Consider the following 21080-nt stretch of genomic DNA (forward strand, 5'->3'; position numbering starts at 1 on the left):
CTCAAGGCAAAGGGCATGAATGTCCCCTTCCCCTTCGATGGGAGGACTGTCCAATACTTTTATCCATCTTAAATCTACCAAAGAAACTTAACTATTTACAGTGATGTTGGGAGGAGAATAAGGCAGCCCCTGTTCGAATAATATATATTTAAGATGACACCTGAAGACAGGAGAGAGTCAGGCTGAGAGGCATAGAGGAAGAGGGAAAAGGGAACGCATTCCAGGCAGGGGGAAAAGTATGTGCACAGACACTCAGTGTTTTGAAGACTTGAAAAAAAAGTCAACATGGATGATGGCAGCAAGCCTGGAGGACAGATTAGGAGGGAACACCTGCTGAGATAGCAAATGCCTGGTCAGGGTGGGTCACAAAGGTGGTGCTAAGTATTCTACTGTGTCTTTTAATAGAAATCAGCATCAGGGATTATCATGATGTGATTTATATATTTTAAAAATCTCTCTACCTCAAACACTCAAAGTATGAGTCTCGACCAGCCCCAGACTGCAAAGTTTGTTACCGGGCAATTAGATGGGTATAAAATTTGAGCATAAGCATTCAGAAACTTTCTTAGCATTTGAAACTGCTGTAATATCAAGCATATATACATATATACATGCATATACCCAAACATATATGTGTGTGTGTGTGTATTGGCTACTGCATATATATATATATATATATATATATATATATATATATATATATGTATGTATGTATATCCAAGATATAAATACATTGCATTTTACAAGAATGTTGGTCCACAATGTGTTGGGGGACAAACACTTAGCCTTTTACCATAGTTTATAAAACTCTACTCTAGTTAAGGGAACTAGTGGGATGAAGGGTAGTTTGGAAGAAAGGAACCCATTTGGGAGACTATTAAGGCAGTGATGTTGACACAGGTTAGATTAGAAGTCATGGAGATGGAAAGAATGGATGGCTTTAAATAAAGTTTTGAAGGGCAGATAGGCAGAAGCTGGTGATGGGCTGGGAGGTAGGGACAAAAGAGAAGTGGGCCTTAGGGCTGTCTCCCAGGTCTCCTGAGAGAAAAACTGCATTAATAGAGACGTCGCATAATGAGATGTGAGTTACTGGAAAAAGGAAAGCGAATTCAACTCAGAATTGCTTTGCATTTGCCATCACAACTTTTGTCTTGAAACTTCTAATGATCATTGAAAAGGAAATACATCCTTAAGGCCGAGACACATTATCTTTTTATTTTAATTATAGGTCACCTACAATACAGAAACAAGTCAACATAATTCACTTTTCTAATCAAAGAGAATTCTTTGAGAGCAGAAGAGATATAGCATCCAAATAAATGAGTGGTAATTTTCTTAATGAACTAAGTCATCATGAATCACTGTGTGGAATCCCCCCTTGTGCTGCAGAGCCTGTGACATTTCCAACAATGCAACACTATTTGGTAAATATTAAAGGCTGTTAGAGAAAGGGGATAAGAAATGACCTTTCAATCTATATGGAGCATGTTAATTACCAAAAAGACAGCAATTGGTTGTAAAGGATTGTTCCGCTGTCGTCACCACTGAAGCATGCCTCCATCTTTTGGTTATGAATTATCCTTAGAAGAAATATGGACGCATGACATTAACATTTACAGTGTCATTCAGCATAAATATTCATTCTTAACAATGTCTTTGGGCCCTGCACAGTCTTAAATATGGGTAGGTTTTTAAGCTTAAATATATTTTTGAATTTTCTCCTGGAAACTACTAACAAGGCAATATAGTGCCGTGGGAAGAGTACCAAAGGAGAGTCATAGGTCCTTTGTTTAGAACAATGAATTGGTCGCTTACTACCAATGTGAGCCAACTGGATTTTATTTAACCTATATTGTCCCAAACTTATTTAATTACAGAAACTTCTTTATTTCATAACACCTCTTGATATACCATATATTTGTAGAATTTGCATTTGTGTAACAGTTCACAGCACGGGAATTTGGGACACTGTACCTGGTTAGATTTTCAGCTCTATCATTTTCTAAGTGTGGACGTGGAGCCTCTATGACCAATGCTTCTTTTCTTTGTTAAGTGGGAACAAAATACTTTATCTGCTTGAATTGTTGCTAAAATAGATGAATAAAACAAATAACTAAATAAAACATGTAAAGTGATTGACACCAAACTAGCCAAATCATACAGGTCAATACCTAGCAGCCATGTTTTATTTTTTTGTATCACCAGTGCCTGACACAGGATACATGCTCATGGTCTGTTGAATTCCTTCTAGGAAGATGGTGAGGGAGTTAAGAATGCAGGATAAAGAGTTAATCAGCATTGATGAAACAAGAACCCAAGTTTCCTGTGTCCCAGTTCTAAGTCTCTTTCACCATAGACCACGACCTCTCCATGCTGGAAGAGACTCCCATGTGTAGTTGAGAAAGGAGAAATAGAGAAGTGAGGAGAGAATTAAGTAAAAACAATGTTAGTATAAGAGAAAAGATGAGAAATTAAGGAAGGGGAAGGAGAAAAGAGATAGATGATAGATGGATGGATAGATAGATAGATAGATAGATAGATAGATAGATAGAATAGAAGATAGATAGAAAAAAGAAGGAAAAGAGAAAGGGAGAGGAAAGAAGAGACAAGAAAGGAAGAAGGATAGGGAAAGGGTCTGTTATGGATAGAATTAAGTCACCAAATAAAATCTCAAGTCATAGAAAACTGCAGTTAGACTCATAACAACTAAAGCATTATTCAGCAGGTGCTAATTTTTTCACAATAGAATCAAATTGGTTCAATCCTGACCTGACTTTTATGGACTGGGTGGCCCCAGATGAATTTGCCTAGCCTCCATAATGCTCAGTTGTCTTATCTTTAAAATATTATCCTTTTAGGGCTAGTACAATAAGACAATACATGTAAAAAACTTAGCTCTCTGGCTGGCTATGTTGACAGTTAATCAAGTTCGTGGTTATCACAGTCAGGGTGTAACCTGGGGTGCTTTCAGAACTGAAAATCTCAGGGCCAGATCAGTACCAAGAAAGAAGATTGAGAAAAAAGGAGGAAATGTGGGGATGAATTGAACATTTATGAAGTAGGTGTCAGTCTAATGTGAAGGCTCCCAGAAATAAACACTTAAATGAGAGATGTTATAACAGTGAGGTGGATTCCTTGCATTTATTTGTTTATTTATTTATTTATTTTTGAAACAGAGTCTCACTCTGTCGCCCAGGCTGGAGTGCAATGGCATGATCTTCGGCTCACCATGACCTCTACCTCCCGGGTTCAAGTGATTCTCCCTGTCTCAGCCTCCCAAGTAGCTGAGATTACAGGGGCCCACCACCACACCTGGCTAATTTTTGTATTTTTAGTAGAGATGGGTTTTTACCATGTTGGCCAGGCTGGTCTCAAGCTCTTGACCTCAGGTGATCCTCCTGCCTCAGCCTCCCAAAGTGCTGGGATTACAGGTGTGAGCCACTGTGCCCAGCTGCATGTAATTTTTAAAGCATGGTATTAGATGTTTTTTTCCTAATAGGTAATTGTATTAAGTCTAGGAGGAAAAAAATAAAGATGATATTTTTTAAACCAAGTATTTAAGATCAGGTATATAGGTTGGAAGGTGTGTAATTTAATAGACCGACTAGCAGCCTGAAATATGTTTTTCAAATGAGCTTGAAGATTTACACAGTAAAATTAGGAAGTATGACATACAGAGGAAGGGGCTTCCTTTGTTGATCAATTCAATGAATGCAGTCAAAATTAATTTCTCAAGATCTGAAAATGTGACAGAAATGAGCAAATTCCTGTGTTTTAACTCAGAAAATTTCAGAAGAGGGGTGGTAAGGAAACCCTGCTTGCCTTTTAAATTTTTGGGAGTGTTTGGACGTACTAAAAATGAGTAGAACAATGTTCATGAATAGGACTTAGGAAAGGATGGTATAAAAGAGAACAGGCTGAAAGAATCAGAGGCACAATATTGTAATAATTATTCCTAGCAATGGAACAAGACTGCCTTGAAAGATAGTGAGTTCTGCATCATTGGAAGCATCAAACTGGAATTTGATATGGATGATGATCTGTCTGTTACGGAGCCCAGAAATAAAGCCACACACCTGCAGCCATCTGATCTTTGACAAAGCTGATAAAAATGAGCAGTGGAGAAAGGACTTCCTATTCAGTAAATGGTTCTGGGATAGCTGACTAACCATATGCAGAAGAATAAAACTGGAACCCTACATTTCACCATATACAAAAATCAGCTCAAGACAGATTAAAGATTTAAATATAAGAACTCAAATTATAAGAATCCTAGAAGAAAACTTAGGAAACACCATTCTGGATGTTGGCCTTGGGAAATAATTTATAACTAAGTCCTCAAGAGCAATTGCAACAAAAACACAAACTGGCAAGTGAGACCTAATTAAACTAAAGACTTTCTGCACACCAAAAGAAACTATCATCAGAGTAAACAGACAACTTACACAATGGTATAAAATATTTTTGAACTATGCATCCGACAAGAAGTCTAATATATAAAATCTATAAGAAGTTTAGACAATTCAACAAGCAAAAAAAACAAATAAAAATCACATTAAGGAGTGAGCAGAAGACACGAATAGACACGTCTCAAAAGAAGATCTACAGGTGGCCAACAAATGTATGAAAAAATGCTCAACATCACTAACCACTACAGAAATGTAAATCAAAGCCACAATGAGATACCATTTCACACCAGTTAGAATGGCTTTTGTTAAAAAGTAAAAAAACAAGAGATACTGGAGAGGAAGTGAGAAAAGGATGATGTATACAATGTTGATGGGAATATAAATTAGTTCATTCACTGTGGAAAGCAATTTGGAGGTTCCTCAAAAAACTTAAAACAGAACTACCATTCAGGCCAGCAACCCGATTACTGGGAATATATCCAAAAGAAAATAAGTCATTCTACCAGAAAGACACATCCACTGGTATGTTCATCTCTGCACTATTCACAATAATAAAGACCTGGAATCAATCTAGGTGCCTATCAGTGGTGGATTGGATAAAGAAAATGTGGCACATATACACCATGGAATACTACTCAGACATAAAAAAGAATGAAATGATGTCCTTTGCAGCAAACTGGATGCAGCTGGAGACTATCGTGCTAAGTGAATTAACACAGGAACAGAACACCAAATGCCACATGTTCTCACTTATAAGTGGGAGCTAAACAATGGGTACTCATGGATGTAAAGATGGAAACAATAGACACTAGGGACTACCAGGAGTAGTAGGAGGGGAGGAAGACACAGGTTGAAAAACTAACAGTTGGGTACTATGCTCACTACCTGGGTGACAGAATCATTTGTATCCCAAACCTCAGTATCACACAATTTACCCAGGTAAGAAACCTGCACATGTAGCCCCTGAATGTAAAGTAAAGGTTAAAAATATTTTTAAAAAATTTGAAGAGGGGATGTCTTCACCGAACAAGGGTGTTGGATTAAGTCATCGTTTCCCATAGTGTTGCTCAAAGTACTGCTACAAGATATTAATATTTATAAAAAATACAGAGAGGCTAATTCCAAGGTCAAGTAAGTTTGGGAAATGTTAAGCCAAATTAAACCATGTCACAGAATATTTTGCTTTGAGACTTTCCATTAGGAGATATTAACATACGTCATTTCCAATAGAAAAATGAAACGCTTCTGCAAGATGCATTTCATGCGGGGGGCAGGGGAGGCATGTGTGTTGAAATGATTTTTAGGAGACATTTGTATACATGATCTCCAAAACATTTTCAACTTGAAGATTCCATGAGTCTCTATGAGGAAACCACACCAATAGACCTAGCTTTGGTCAGGTCTAATGGAGCACACAGTTAGAAAATTAAGAGTACAGGCATGAAAGCAAAATTAGGGACCAGTAACTAAAAGGAGATAAAAGAGAAGAATGAGGGAAATAAAGACATCAATATTGCAGAGCTGTCTCTGAATAACCGGGACATGAAGATAGTGGTGGACATGAGTGGATTCATAGACTATGTATGGCAAATAGAAAAAAAAAAAAAAAAAAGACAATGGGAGAATGAGACAACAAAACGAGAGCCAGAAAGAACGGGAAGGACATGAAGTAGTGTTGGGTGTGGGTGTGTCTTTTATTTTTAAGCATGAGATGTACCTGGCTTCAGACCAGACCAGTGTGGACATAGTCAACTTCCTTCCCGATGGGAAGAGCCCCTCAGGAAATCCAGCCAGAAAACTTCACAGGAAATGTGGATTCAGACAAGATTGGCTCTTCATGCCAGAGAATATCCCTAGGCACACCAGTCTGATGAAACCACCGTCCCCTTCCTTCATGGGATGTAGCTGTCTGGTGAACTGAAATTGGTGCACATCTTCTTGGACTAAGCACTCATTAAGAGCATGCTTGAGTCTCCGATTCTCCTTTTCCCCAGCCTTGGGGAAGTCATAATATTAATACTTTCTTAATGTCAAGCACCACTTCCTAATTCCCTCATGACTGGTCATAAGTTGTCCTCTGCAGAATTTCCCCTTCACTGCCTCTCCAGTGTTTATCTAATATCCAGAGAATGTGCACTTCAGCAGCACTTCCCTGGTCAAACCTCAATCTGACCTTTGCTTCTTCTCTTCCAAGCTTTGACCTTTTGTGCAGAACTCGAGCTAGCCTCTGATAAGCAAAACGCTCTACTCTTCTCCATTGTTTTGTGAGCCCCTAAGCTGAACCTGATACAGGACAAAAGAGAGAGCCAGCTCTTTTAAATGAGCCATACCTGTCCCTTCCTGTTACTACTGTGCCAGATACCTGCTCTGGAACCTCTCAACAGCTTCCATCTAGAAGAACCTCATATTTCTCGCCAAATCCATAGCTTAAGGAGTCACATTATAGCCCTTCAGTATATCTGGGAAGATTAGAGCCCATTAAAAAAAGCCTTTGGCACCAGCAATTTAATGCTTAAAGCTCTAATCTGGAATTGGTATATTTACCCTGGTCTTTAATTATTAATGTTGCTTTATTGATCTGATTCCTAAAATGCAAACAACAAAAACTATTCAAACTAATTATTGTGGGCTTTCTACCTTTTGGGGCTTCTCTACTAGTCTTCGAATCTAAACCTTTTCGTACACCAATCAATAGGGTTTAATTCACTAACAAGTTCCAGTGCCTTGTTTCCACTGCTTGGCAAATTTCCCCCCATCAACAGGAAGTGCACTAAATTCCTTCCCTGGCAATAGTTACATAGCCTATATAAATGTATTTTTCTTGGAACTTTAAAACCAAGTTTAATAACCCAATTTCCTGGTATTTTGTGCCCAATGGCTGGCCGTTGTTCGTAAAAGTCATTGTATACTTCTTGATCTTACCAGAAAGACATTATATCCCTAAGGAATCTTATATACTGGAGTAAGATGGTACTGGCATGCAGACATAAAGTCACCTTGACACCCGCTTATGCATTTTTGTTGGGCCAGTCAAAAATGTCAGTTTGGTAGAAATGCATTCTGAATAGTATTTATAGATGGAGAGTCTGATGAGCTAAAGTAGGGTGCTACTTGTGAGAACTGTTTCCTTCTGGGCCACTAAACTTGATTTCTGATTCATGGGCATGGCTTCTGCCCACATCCCAGGCAGCTCACTGCCTTCTCTCTTGTGCTATTGGCTATAAGGGTAGGAGGAGGTAGAAGCATGCCGTGGTTTTCTCCACCATTAGAGGAAACTTCTTTGAAGGAATTCTTAGAAAGAGAAATATTAATTAGGCATTCACCTACTTAAATCACTGCTGGGCACATAGTAGTCACTCCGTAAATGTTTGGAATGAATAAGTGAATGCCAATTGTCAGATTCTTTGCCATTAAGAAATTTGCAGTCTCGTGGGGATTCAAGTGAAGATGCCACATTCATGCTCCTTGTCACTTATGGGAACCCCAAGGAGGGTATATGGCATTCTCCGGCTTCCATACATTCCTCTAGACCCTTTTGAATATAATTATAGGTTCTGTTTGTATCACCTCTTGGGATAATGAGGACCATATGTTAAAATTCTCAGTGGAAAGTACGAGGACTATATTTATTTTGTTGGTTAAATTATCCACATGCCCTCAGGAAATCATTAGATTTAATATACTCAAGGTGCTACAAGAAGGTTCATACCAACAGAGTAGAGATATTTTTTTCTTTGCCTTGAGGAACCTACAATAAAAACAGAAAAACAAGTCAAACTGATAAGAACCAGATGACATGTGATATATCTTTTCATTTTATATCACCCTACATTTTGAACACACTACACATTAAGTTTATAACTGTTAAAAGCACACATTCCTAATGACACTATTTGTGCTACCTGAGATGACACTTGAGTGATTTTTCAGAAAATATTCTGAATCTCTTCTCAGTGGTATTACCTTCCTTCCAATACAATTCAATGTGAGTTTAAAGAGATAGGCCAGGTGAGATGGCTGATGCCTGTAATCCCAGCACTCTGGGAGGGCGAGGTGGGTGGATCACTTAAGGCCAAGAGTTCAAGGCCAGACTGGCCAACATGGGAAACCCCATCTCTATTGAAAATACAAAATTTAGCGGGGCATGGTGGCAAGAGCCCATAATTCCAGCTTCTCGGGAGGCTGAGGTGGGAGGATCACTTGAACTTGGGAGGCGGAGGCTGCAGTGAGCCAAGATCGTGCCACTGCACTCCAGCCTAGGTGACAGAGTGAAACTCCATCTCAAAAAAAATATATATATATATTAAGACAAAGTGATTAAGTGATCAGCAAGTTCCAAAATGCTGAGGACTAAACCATTTGGCTATGTTCCCAAATACATGTGCCTAATGAACATCAGAAAGACTGACAGGCGTTTTCTGAGGCCTGGCATAATGAGTTAAAGATGAAAGGTGGCAATATTATATGCATGTGTTTATATATAAACCCTAGAAAGACTATAAAATATTAAAATCTTCTAAAGTAATATAATGCAACATGATGGAAGTTGATTACAAGTCAATTTTAATTATTAAAAACTAATAATTTAAAGTTTACATATCTATTAAAAATGTAATATCCTCTGAATTTTTTTCTCTGTGTAGTTTTCTTTCATAAATGCATGGAGATGTTTCAGAGGATCTATTTTCTTTGTTGTGCCTCGCCAACTAAACAGAATTTTATGTAGTTAGGTAGAGAATGGCTAAGTCTTCTCTCTCTCAAGATATATGACAGCCATAAAAAATCCCAGGAGCAGAGATGATGTCATATAGAAGAATAATTAACACACCTACTGGATAATGTATGTTATATGGTCTTTAAATTTTTATTAAGGTCACTATGAAGTATGGCTTAGAACTAATGATGACGAAGAGTTTGGGCTCAAACACCACCTGTGGGAGTGAAAAATAGAGGTAGAGTTGTTGTATAAAAATGATGGGATCTCCTTTATATCTTTGCTGCTGAAGTGCATTATGTCTAAAAGAGACCCCTCCAAGAGATTGAGACTTCAGGCAGTCATAGGAGGTTGTCAGGGCAACAAGTAGAGAGATGGCATTTGGGTAGAAGGAGGATCATGGCAAAGGCATAGAGGTGTGATAGTCCATGACCTGCCTAGGGAATTCCCAATCTTTTAAAACAGGAGGTGGAATATGGTGGAAGAAAAGATGGAAGAGAGAGGGTGATATAGAAGCCATAGTGTTGCAGATACATTTTGTATTGTTTCCGGTGGAAAAGGAGAGAATGGCAGAGTAGGGATCACTTCTCATCCATTCACTTCTCATTTCTGCATTCTTGCATTTAGGGGCAACCCTGTTACCAGCTCTGGTCAATAGGATGTGGGCAAGTGTGATAAATGTCACTCTCAGGCTGAAATTAATAAGAAATGGACCCGAACATCCTCAGTCTCCCTCCTTATTCCTATCTCTATCTATCTCTATCATCTCTATCTATCTCTATCTCTATCTCTATCTCTATCTCTATCTCTATCTCTATCTCTATCTCTATCTCTATCTCTATCTCTATCTATCCCTCTGCCCTGAAGAGCTACAGAACCTGCAGTTGAGAAAGCAAAACCATGAATATCAAGTAACCACATGGAGGAAAGCTCTTATAGGGAGTTGCTGGTCCCACAATGGACTGGGCATGAGCAATAATAAACAAACCTCTGTTGGGTTAAGAAACCAGGATTTTCATGGACTCTGACCCACTCTCTCTCTTAACTAACATAGGGAGACTCTTGAGCATTCCAAGACAAAACTGACATGTTTAGATAGGCTTGTTAGGAAGACTTTCTAGGGCTGACGCAAAACAACTGAATCCTTCTGGGGAACAATGCACCTAACATCTATTGGCACTTGCAGGGAACCAGTTCTCTACATGGATGTTCTCATGTGATCCTCTTTACTCTTTGAGGTTGATGTTAAAGTTATTATTCTCATAGCTTATACAAAGTTGCAGAAATCATTGCTGCACGTAAATTCAAAACCTGTCTGTGACGCTTGAGTAACCAAACTCTTAGCACTTTCACATAGCAGAGTCCTTGATTTTCTGTCATACTCAGCTGTCACTGATGTCCCAGAATGCCTTAGAAATGAGGGTGTCAGATTGAGAAGAGGGGTTTGCCTTTGACAGGCACAGCCCTAGAAAATGGATATGGCTACTGCACATACGTACACATGCACATACATACATATTCCCACATGCACACAAGCACAGCCCACCACACACACACACACACACACACACACAAGCACATACACACATGCTATGTCCGCTATGTCCAAGTGATCTTCTCTGGAATGATGGTATTGTCCAATCCTTCCACATTCCCAAACTACTTATGCTAAAGCTACCCCCAAAATTTTTTGATGTAACTCCCCAACAGTAGGCATTTTCCTTCATAAGGACTGATGTGAGAATTATTGAATTACACTGAGTACCAAACACAAAGAATATGATAAAGGAGGCTGAATCCTGAGGGCTGCTTTAATGACCCAGTCGAAGTATCAATTCTGTCAAAATTTACTAGCCAGGCACAAGGTATGCGTTTGTCACTGGCATATACTAACAGGCATCAGTTAAGACAGCTGATTTGATTCAACCAACTACGTCCAGGTTCTTTTGTGGTTCACTGGCATACTAAATCTGCGTGGACAGTTCCTGTTCCATTTCCTGCGAGTTCTGTGTTCCATCCAAGACTCATTCTCTCATTTTGCCTGCCCGTCTCTGATGGGTCTCCCAATCATCTTAGAGTTCTGAAAATATAAGATGAGCACCATTTTCTCAGTTACCTCTGAGTCCTTCATTGTTGATTCCCTGTCATAGTGGTTCTCTTGATGAAGCTAAGAATGACTTAGGAACTCTATTAAAATGAAGTTTCCAGGCCCCTCCGACTCTTGGAGATTCTAATTCAGTAAGTATGGTGGTTAATTTTATGTGACTTCTCAGCCTCTGTAATTGGGTGAGCCAATTCCTCATCATAAATCTGCACTTATGCATGTAAATCTCTGGAGAACACTGATTAATACAGTAGGTCTAAGGCAAGATCCATAAATCAGCGTTTATAAGATGAAACCCAGACAACTGTGATGCAAGTAGATCACGATTGGTAGTATAAGCTGGCCACTAATGATACAGTCTGCATAGCTGGCCTCAGGAAGCTTCTAATCTAGTAGAACTATAGACATAAACACCAATACACAGCATCACAGAAGCAGTATGTATTTTAAAAATGTGATACTATTGTCAGATGGAGTTGAGAATCACTAATGGGGAGGCATGTCATTGCTCCTACTTAGCTAGCATTGTGGCTAGATAAATGAGCTCTAGGATCTGAAGAACTAAGTTTCATCTCAGAGATGTTGTCTCCAAGTTGTACAACACTAAACAGTCATTGTTATCTGCAGTGTCTCCAGCAAAAGGCTTGTCCCTGTTCCTGAACCTGGATACTGCAGGACCATCTTCTGTTTGCATCTCTCAGAATCTCATGTCTCACTTTGCTCTGCTTAATACAAACCCTTTGTGATGCTTTCCAAGGCACTCTTATTTGAGAAAGAAAGCGATGTTGGGTAAAAGCAAATGGATAATAAAAACACAACACGAAGGAACAGTAAATGATTAAGACTGAAGGTTGAAAAGCGGTTGCAATGGGTTTATGCCACTGGTGGCAACAGGAAGAAAAATGTGTTTGAATCCACATCTTTCATTTTCTTCTGCCAACTGCAAATCACTAACGCACTCAAGTGGCACCATCTCTGGGAAGCACTTTTTTGTTCCACGCACCTCCCAGACTTTCCTTGGGATTTTGTATATACCTCTACTCATATGTGGTATGATGCTCCTCTTCCTCTTTTTAATGTTTGCTTATTTGTCTGTCTTTTCTACTGGCCTTGAATCACTTGAGGGGAAAAGCTGAGGCTTTGTCATTATGGATTCTCAATTCTGATTTGTTGTTTAATCAATGAATTTCTGCAGTCTTTAAGGTTAACGCAGAAGTCTCACACAGAGTTTGTTTAATAGAACCTGAATGTTGGAAGAGATATTGACACATTCGAAACTTGAAGCTCAGAAATTCGAAGGGATTTGCATGCAGTCACCCCACTAACAGAAGTAAGACTTGAAATCAGGTGGGTCTTACTCTGAAGTACATGATCTTCCCCCTCAGTGCCTCTGTTCCAGCTTTTATAATCCTTATGCAGAGCTCTGAGGAACCCATGATGGTAAGATTCTAGACAATCTTAATTAAGCTACATGATTCAGAAGATGTTCATCAGTGTGCAAAAGGAAAACCAAGTACAGTGTCAACAGCCGGGATCCAGGTAAACATAAATAAGTCATCTGCAGGAGCTCATTGGTCTTTGAATTGGTTTGAACCACATTCTAATTCCCCTTCATCACCCTTTCCCATCATTTATCAGATGTTGTCTCTGGAAATTCCCATTGCTAACACAGTGGCATGCTAAATAAAGCACGTTCTTTGCCTACTTCCATGAGTGTGTTCTAGGGGAAAAAAAATGGCTTCTCTGATGATGTTATTGACTCTATGGTCTTCAGAAATTCTCATTTAACTCAGTGAGTTCTTCCTCTGTCTGTCCAATGCATAGGGTCTTCCTTTAATTGTGATTTTAACATTTGCTCTTGGTTTTAACTGAACTTTTCCACTAAAAAGAGTTTAGCTTTCAATTTCTTTTCTACTTTCCACATTTCTGTTACTAACATTGTCCTTTAGGAACATCCCCTCTTCAAATACCACCATGTTGGCCTAGTGCTCCCACCTTCTCAGCGATAGGTTTGGTCAGTCCCCTGGGGCCTCCAGTTTGAGGTCATCTTACTTCAGTAGGAGAGATACTGTAGGAAGCATTCTGTGGGTTTGAAGATGCTGTGAGACCATGAGCGGACCTTTGGAAGCTTAGAAAACCCTTATCTTCTACACTAGTGAATATAGAGAACAATGTGGGGGAGAAAGAGGTTGGCAACAGCACCAAGTAGGGAATCAGTGCCAAGAAGATACTTAGGATTTCATATTAGGCCCCTTGCCCAAACAGCCAATGGATCTGAAATTGCCCACAAAAAGCAATAACTTGGCACAGGATGGGAGGTGATGAGTGTGCACGATGCTCGGTTATGCAAAGGAGGGAGCAGATGGGAAAAGTTTCAAGTCATAGATCGAGACAATGTCTGGATAAGTCTCATGGAGCCAGAGAGTGTCTCAGCCGAGGACTGCAGTGTTTTTGTTGCAGAGAGTAAATAAATGTGCTGCCAACATTGTATTGAGAAAGGGAGGGAGAGAGATCCGTATGAAAGAAGAGTGCTTAGAAGCATCTGTCAGTAGGCTAGGCCAATGTTCTAGGGCTTAGAGGAGTTGATAAGTTGTATATAGCATGGGTAAATACTCAATGAATAGAAAGCTTTCTTTGGTTTATCCCCATCTAACACAATCTAATGTAAGCAGATGACACAGATGTGAAGTCAGGGGAGAGAACTCTTACATGGGTACAAGTCACTCTGTAATATTCTTTACCTAGAGTGTCAAAATGTATTTTTAGAACAGATTTATCAGGCAATGCCAATAGGCTTGTGGGGCTGGTGCTAGGGTAAGGTGAGTGGGACACTAGCTTCCACTATAAAACTTAAAGGGGAGCCCTGGATGTGCAGAATTTGAACTCTCTTGATTCACCCTAATCCTGGTCCCTTAGGATACTGTCTTTAAAAAAAAAAAATTGATGTTTTGATCATGATGGATCTTTTTGCATTGTTTGAATTTTATTAAATATTGCATTAAAATATTATTTATTTTGATCACTAAGATTTTTGGCACCCTCTTAGATCTTGCACCTGTAGTGAATACCGCACTCACCTCACCTTATTCCTGGCCCTGAGGCTCATTTGCAAATCTGGAAAGCGAGGCTCAGATAACATTTGTATTTTGGCCAAGGCTACATGTCTAATCAGCATAACAGCTGATTTGAAACTCAGTACACCCTGACTCCCAAGCCCCACTGTTTCCACCCTATCTGCTGTCTCTATTTTAAAATTATCTATTACCACCTAGGCAGGTAACAGCACCAGGCACGATGATGCCATCCCAAAAAAGGATGTCCCTAAAGGACAATGGAATTGGGGAAAAGTGGAAGAGAGAGACATTGCTAAACCCTTTTCAATGGGAAAGTTTAGAAGTTCTAAAATAATCAAGAGCCAATATTAAAATAGGAATTGCAAGAAGATTCTATGCACTGGAGAGGCAGCTGAGGAACCTACTGAGTTAAGTGAAAATTTCTAAATACCGAGTGATCATTGGCATCTTCAGAAAAGTCACTTTTTAGAACAGACTCAGAGAAGTAGGAAAGAAAAACACTTTAGGATGCTGCCGTGGCAAGAATGGGAACTTCCAGAGACAACATGTAACAAATGATGTGCAAGGGTGATTAATGAGAATTAGGCATGTGATTACCATTCAAAGACCAATGGGCTCCTGCAAATAACATTATTTGTTTTTTACCTGGAGCGTGACCATTCTGCTGCCTTAGTGGGAAACACAGTTGGTGGACGAGCTGGACTTTACCACCTGCAAAATGTAATGCTCAAATCAATTTTTGGTTGTCATATGTCTATTTCTGCTAATTAAGTTATTTTAAAAGATAGTTTCTGTCTCCTCTATGAGCCATAAGTTCAGTAAGGACAGACATTATGCCAGTTTTGCCTACTGTTTTAACTCTCAGGCATAGTCAATGCTTAATAAGTTTTTTTGAATAAGTAATGGATTTTGAATGAATTTCAAAATGTCTATCTCAGAGATAGACAATCCCATATTTCTGTCAGAGGCTAAGTAGTATTGTAGACTTAGTTAGCCCTCTCAGTAGACAGACATATGCTCCCTTGGGGCCACAGCATGCTGGCTTTGATCTGGTCATTGAAGAAGCCACAGTTACCCATGCTTTGGGTCATTGGTATCTGCTCAACTACCCTCTTAAAATGATTATGAGCATGGTTTTCCCACGTCTGACATTTTTTTGTTTCTCGCAACTCAGCTTTCACGTTACCTCCTGAAAGAGACTTTCTCTGACCAGCTAATTTTTTCTTTTTTAATTGGTATTTTTAGTTTTCGTTCAGCCTCTTTTCCACACTCTCCATCATTTTGATTCATTTTTTTCACAACCACATCTCCTCTCTGCAAGGGTCTCATTTCATTCCATTTGCATTCTGGTTTACTTTCTGATTTTCCCACTAGGATCTTATCTCCTTGAAGATATACACATCATTGGCCTTGTTTAGAGCTGAGAAGGCATTCTCACTTTGGAAACGCTTGATAAATAATTTTGGACAGACAATTAAATGGGTTGATGGATGAATGAAAACGTGGCCATCTTACCATTTAGTCTTAAAAAGAATGAGGGAGACTTGTGTGAATGAATGTGGGCAAATCTTTAAAATACGTTAGACAAAAAGAAAGAAAAATATTCACAGAATAACCCAATGCAGTTTTAACTTTAATGATATACATGACTATTTAGACAGAATCCCATTTCTGAGCTGATCTAAAGATGGTTATACAGGAAGCAATATGGAATCGACGATTTCGCTTTATGGAAACGTATTTTTAAAACTTGGATCATAGTTCACAGGTGACTCTTGCTAATCCAGGGAAGGGAATGACATATGATCCTTCCAATCACAGCAATTTGCTGATTGTGATAGAGATCCCAGAGACAGATCTAAATTCTCAATTCAGGGTGTTTAGCACAGTGCCAGGCACACAGCAAAGACTCATTGTTTATTCATTGGGTGAATGAGATAAGGTTATCTCACGTAAATGAAAGTCGAAACATTTTATGCCTCTTGGGATGAGGCACAGTCTTTGAGAAGTCATATGAAGGGACCTCTATGTGATGTCAAATTTGGACAGTTACATAGGCAAAGAATAAGAAGCTCCCACAGATAGTAATACAAGGCACAAATAAAGTCACTGGAGCAGGTAAATGGGAAGCGGATTCTGAGACGGAGATTTTCATGCAGAAACTTTGCTTAAAAAAGCTTTCAGGCTGGGTGCAGTGGGTCATGCCTGTAATCCCAGCACTTTGGAAGGCCGAAGTAGGCAGATCACCTGCGGTCAGGAGTTTGAGACCAGCCTGACCAACAAAGAGAAACCCCATCTCTGCTAAAAATACAAAATTAGCCAGGCGTGGTGGAACATGCCTGTAATCCCAGCTGCTCGGGATGCTGAGGCAGGAGAATTGCTCAAATCTGGGAGGCGGAGGTTGCCGTGAGCCAAGATCGCGCCATTGCACTCCATCCTGGCCAACAAGAGCAACACTGCATCTCACAAAAAAAAGAAAAAAGAAAAAAAAGTGGGTTAGGCTTTTTTACCATTGCATTTACCAGCCATTGAATGTGACCTGCCACTGGGAAGAAGGCATGGCTTTGAACCAAATAGCTCTCATCGGTCAAACACAACTGCAGGTAAGTGCCTAAGTGCCTTTGTCCTGAATGTGGGTCTCATGGCACACCACTGCATCGACTATCCCACCAATCGAATGCAGAAAATCTGTATAATTATCCTAAGAATATGGACATTAATAACTGGAAGTTAGAGCTAGCTCTCAGGTTAGCTTGTGTGTTCATTCATTTTGCATTGATATAGAGGAATACCTGAGGCCAGGCAATTTATAAAGAAAAGAGGTTTATTTTGGCTCATGGTTATGCAGACTCCACAAGAAGTATAGTGCCAACATGTGCTTCTGGTGAGGCCTCAGAGAGCTTAAAATTATGGCGGGAGGTGAAAGGAGCAGGCACATCTATGGCAAGTGAGGGGTCAAGAAAGATACTAGGCTTTTTTAAACAACCACCTCTCACATGAACTATTAAGGCTAGACCTCACTGATTACCCTGGGGAGAGCACCGAGCCATCCATGAGGGCTTGACCTAAACACCTGTCACTAGGTTCCACCTCCAATGTTGGGGATCACATTTCAACATGAGATTTGTAGGGGATAAATATCTAAACTATATCATTGGGTGAATTTAACAACTTTGAACTAAGTCTTATATCACAGAGCTCCAACTTAAATAATAATACTATGCATTAAGCCATTCAATAATTATTTAGTGTCTACTAAGTGCTATGGATATAGCAGAGGAGAGAAAAAGCAGATGAATAGTCCTCCCTCATTTCTGCTTATGTTCTAGAGAGAAGATAGAGACAAGATAGCTATAGCTAGCTAGATGAATGATGGATGGAAGGAGGGATGGTTGGCTAGACAGCAAGATGGATGGAGATGGATGGATGGATGGAGATGGATGGATGGATGGGCAGGTGATGGATTAATGGGTGGGTAGATGAATAGATGAATAGACAGATGAATTAGTCTGAGACTGTGGGCATCACATAAAGAAAAATAAGGCAGAGGAAAGAGTGAAATAGTACTGGGGCAGACATGAAATTCAGTGTTTTACAAATGATCATGCAAGATCTCACTCATGAAAAGCAGCTTTCAGGATTTTGAGCAAAGCCCCAAAGGAAGCAAGCGATCAAGCCACATGTAAACCTTGGGGAAGACGTTCCCGGCTAGGAGAAGAGTTGTAACAGCTAGCATTTCCTGAAAGTTTGTCATGTGACAGAAACCCGGTTTGTAGCCCAATTTCCCCTTCTGTCTTTTTCCTCAGAGGCAGGCTTTGAAGTTTCACGCTGGGTTTGAATCCTGACTTCCACACTCTGGCTGGTTGACCTTGGGGGAACACAATCCCTTAATCTCTCTAGATCTCAGTTTTCTCAAACGAAACTAATGTTACCTGTTAGAGAATTAAACAAGATAAAGTATGTAAAACACCTAGCAGGGTTTCTGTCACATCAACCCAAATGTCCATCAGTGACAGACTGGATTAAGAAAATGTGGCACATATACACCATGGAATACTATGCAGCCATAAAAAAGGATGAGTTTGTGTCCTTTGTAGGGACATGGATGCAGCTGGAAACCATCATTCTTAGCAAACTATCACAAGAACAGAAAACCAAACACCGCATGTTCTCACTCATAGGTGGGAACGGAACAATGAGATCACTTGGACTCGAGAAGGGGAACATTACACACCGGGGCCTATCATGGGGAGGGGGGAGAGGGGAGGGATTGCACTGGGAGTTATACCTGATGTAAATGACAAGTTGATGGGTGCTGATGAGTTGATGGGTGCAGTACACCAACATGGCACAAGTATACATATGTAACAAATCTGCACGTTATGCACATGTACTCTAGAACTTAAAGTATAATAATAATAAAAAATAAATTAAAAAGAAAAAGATTTTAATGCCCTAAACAGGCAGGCCTGTTCAAATCACTCACAGAGTGCTACCTTAGCCAGGTTTCCCTGTGTCCTATTTCACAAACCAGTCAACCGATCAACCAACAAATAACAACAACAACAAAAAGGGGGACCCCAGGGTTCAGTGAGCAGAAGCAGCAGGAACATCCTGGACTAGCGTCAGCCAGACAGCGTGGCTGCCATTGCTCTGAGGGAGACCCACTACTGGCTTCATGTCCTCAGGCCACATTATATTCCATCAATCCTTTGATAGAATTATGGCCTTCCTTGGCACCTGTCCCCCCACCTCCAACATCCTCTCCAACCCCCCCAGGCTGCCTTACCCCCAACAGGATGCAGCCTCCGTGCTTGGAGACAGAGGGCTTTAACTGTGGACCATTTGGATCTCACCCAATATCTCACGTTTGGCTTTCTCACACAAATCAAGCTGATTCTGCATCAGAAAACCCTTCAGTTTTTTCTAGCAGACCCTTCCTGATCTGAGGGAGACATTAAAAAAAGGCTAAACGAACTGTCTTTGTGTGCTGCTTCTTTCACCAGGTTAGACCTGACCGTGGGCTTATTTCTCATAAGAGTCTTACCAAGTAGCTTGATTTCTTTTATTTGCCTGTCTTTCTTTTATTTATCTTTCTTTCTTTCTCTTTCTTTCTCTCTCTTTCTTGCCTTCTTTGTTTCTTTCCTCCTCCTCCTCCTCCTCCTCCTTCTTTTTCTTCTTCTTCCTTCCTGCCTTCCTTCCCTTCCTCCTCCTCCTTCTTCTTCTTCCTTCTTTGTTTCTCTCTCTCTTTCTCTCTCTCCTTCTTTCCTTCCTTCCTTCCTTCCTTCCTTCCTTCCTTCCTTCCTTCCTTCCTTCCTTCTTTCTTTCGTTCGTTCATTCATTTTTTTGGGACAGGGTCTTGCCCTGTCTCCCAGGCTACAGTGAAGTGGCATCACCTTGGCTCACTGCAGCCTCCACCTCCAGGGCTCAAGAGATCCTTCCATCTCAGCCTCCCAAGTAGCTGGGACTACAAGCGTTTGCCAACACACCTGGCTAATTTTTGTATTCTTTGTAGAGATGGTGTCTCCCTATGTTGTCCAGGCTGGTCTTCAACTCTTGAGCTCAAGTGATCATCCCTCCTCAGCCTCCTGATGTTCTGGAATTACAGGCATGAGCCAACGCACTGGGCCATGTTACTTTCATTTTACCAAAGAGGAAACTAAGGCAAAGAGAAGGCAGCAACAAGTCCAGGCTCTTCCCCTCTGAGTTGATTCCACAGATGTCCTTGTGAAAGGATTTATTGACCTGTGTGCAAGGCACACTCAGGGACACTCAGTTCAACTAATATGGAGTGAGCATGCCTTGTCTTTCAGCCAGTGAATTAAGTCTTGAAGTTATCAAGATTTAGGTTAAACACAGACACCCTGTTCTCAAGGAGTTCATGATTTAAAGGAGAGTTCTCAGTCCTGGCTGAATTGTACTTTCACCTGCAACTCCACCCCTCCTTCTCAGAAAATCCAGGCCCAACTCCTGCAGGTGCTCATGCGGGGCCTTGTGAAACCTGGCCCAGAGCTCAGAGTTGAAAATGATGTGATCTCAACTGTCTCCTCTTCTAATCCCACTTTAAAGGCTTAATATCACTCACCCATTTCGTTTCCACGACTCCCTGGTGTTGGGGCTGTTCTCACCTAATGGTTTACTTTCTGAACCTGTTTGCCCACAGAATCCAAAGTTGAAACCTTTAAAAAATGCAAGCTACTAAACATTTCTGCTTCTATATCTTTAAAACTTTCTCTTGGCAGGGTGCAATGACTCGCATCTGTAATCCCAGCACTTTGGGAGGCCCAGGCAAGAGAATTGCTTGAGCCCAGGAGTTTAAGACCAGCCTGGGCAACAAGTCACCGTCTCTACAAAGCATTATTTAAAATTAGCCGGGCATGATGGCATGCACCTATAGACCCAGCTACTTGGGAGGCTGAGGTGCGAGGATGGCTTGAGCTCAGGAGTTTGAGGTTACAGTAAGCTGTGATTGTATCACTGGACTCCATCCTGGGCAACAGAGTGAGACCCTGCCTCAAAGAAACAAACAAACAAAAACCAAAACTTTCTCTTTATTATCTTGTTCGATTCCTTCTTCATTGTTTTCTCTCGTGCTTTTAAACTACCCCTAAATGAATGCATGAAGCCAATGCAGTTGGAAGTGTTTTAGAGGGATGGGGAGTGGGGAGAAGAATGGTCAGGGATAAATCAAATTAGGAGGAGATACAAACCTCCCCAGATGGGGTCTTCTGACTCCTGACTTATTAAATTGCTCTGATGCCTTCCTGATATCTCCCGCT

At 40.4% G+C, this 21080-nt stretch overlaps 1 long non-coding RNA gene across 6 annotated transcripts in view; it reads left to right on the forward strand.

Moving 5' to 3' along the window:
- LOC139359923 (uncharacterized) overlaps positions 1–21080 on the forward strand; it is a 255904-nt gene that overhangs the window by 174618 nt on the left and 60206 nt on the right. For 2 of the 6 annotated variants that reach the window (XR_011616589.1, XR_011616592.1), the window contains one exon: positions 1229–18495. The exons of the other annotated variants lie outside the window; for them this stretch is intronic. This is a non-coding gene — a long non-coding RNA (uncharacterized lncRNA). Of the gene's footprint in view, positions 1–1228; positions 18496–21080 lie in introns of those variants that run through there. 6 annotated transcript variants of the gene reach the window in all.

This window comes from Macaca nemestrina, chromosome 18 (assembly GCF_043159975.1).
Source record: "Macaca nemestrina isolate mMacNem1 chromosome 18, mMacNem.hap1, whole genome shotgun sequence".
Taxonomy (NCBI): Eukaryota; Metazoa; Chordata; class Mammalia; order Primates; family Cercopithecidae; genus Macaca; species Macaca nemestrina.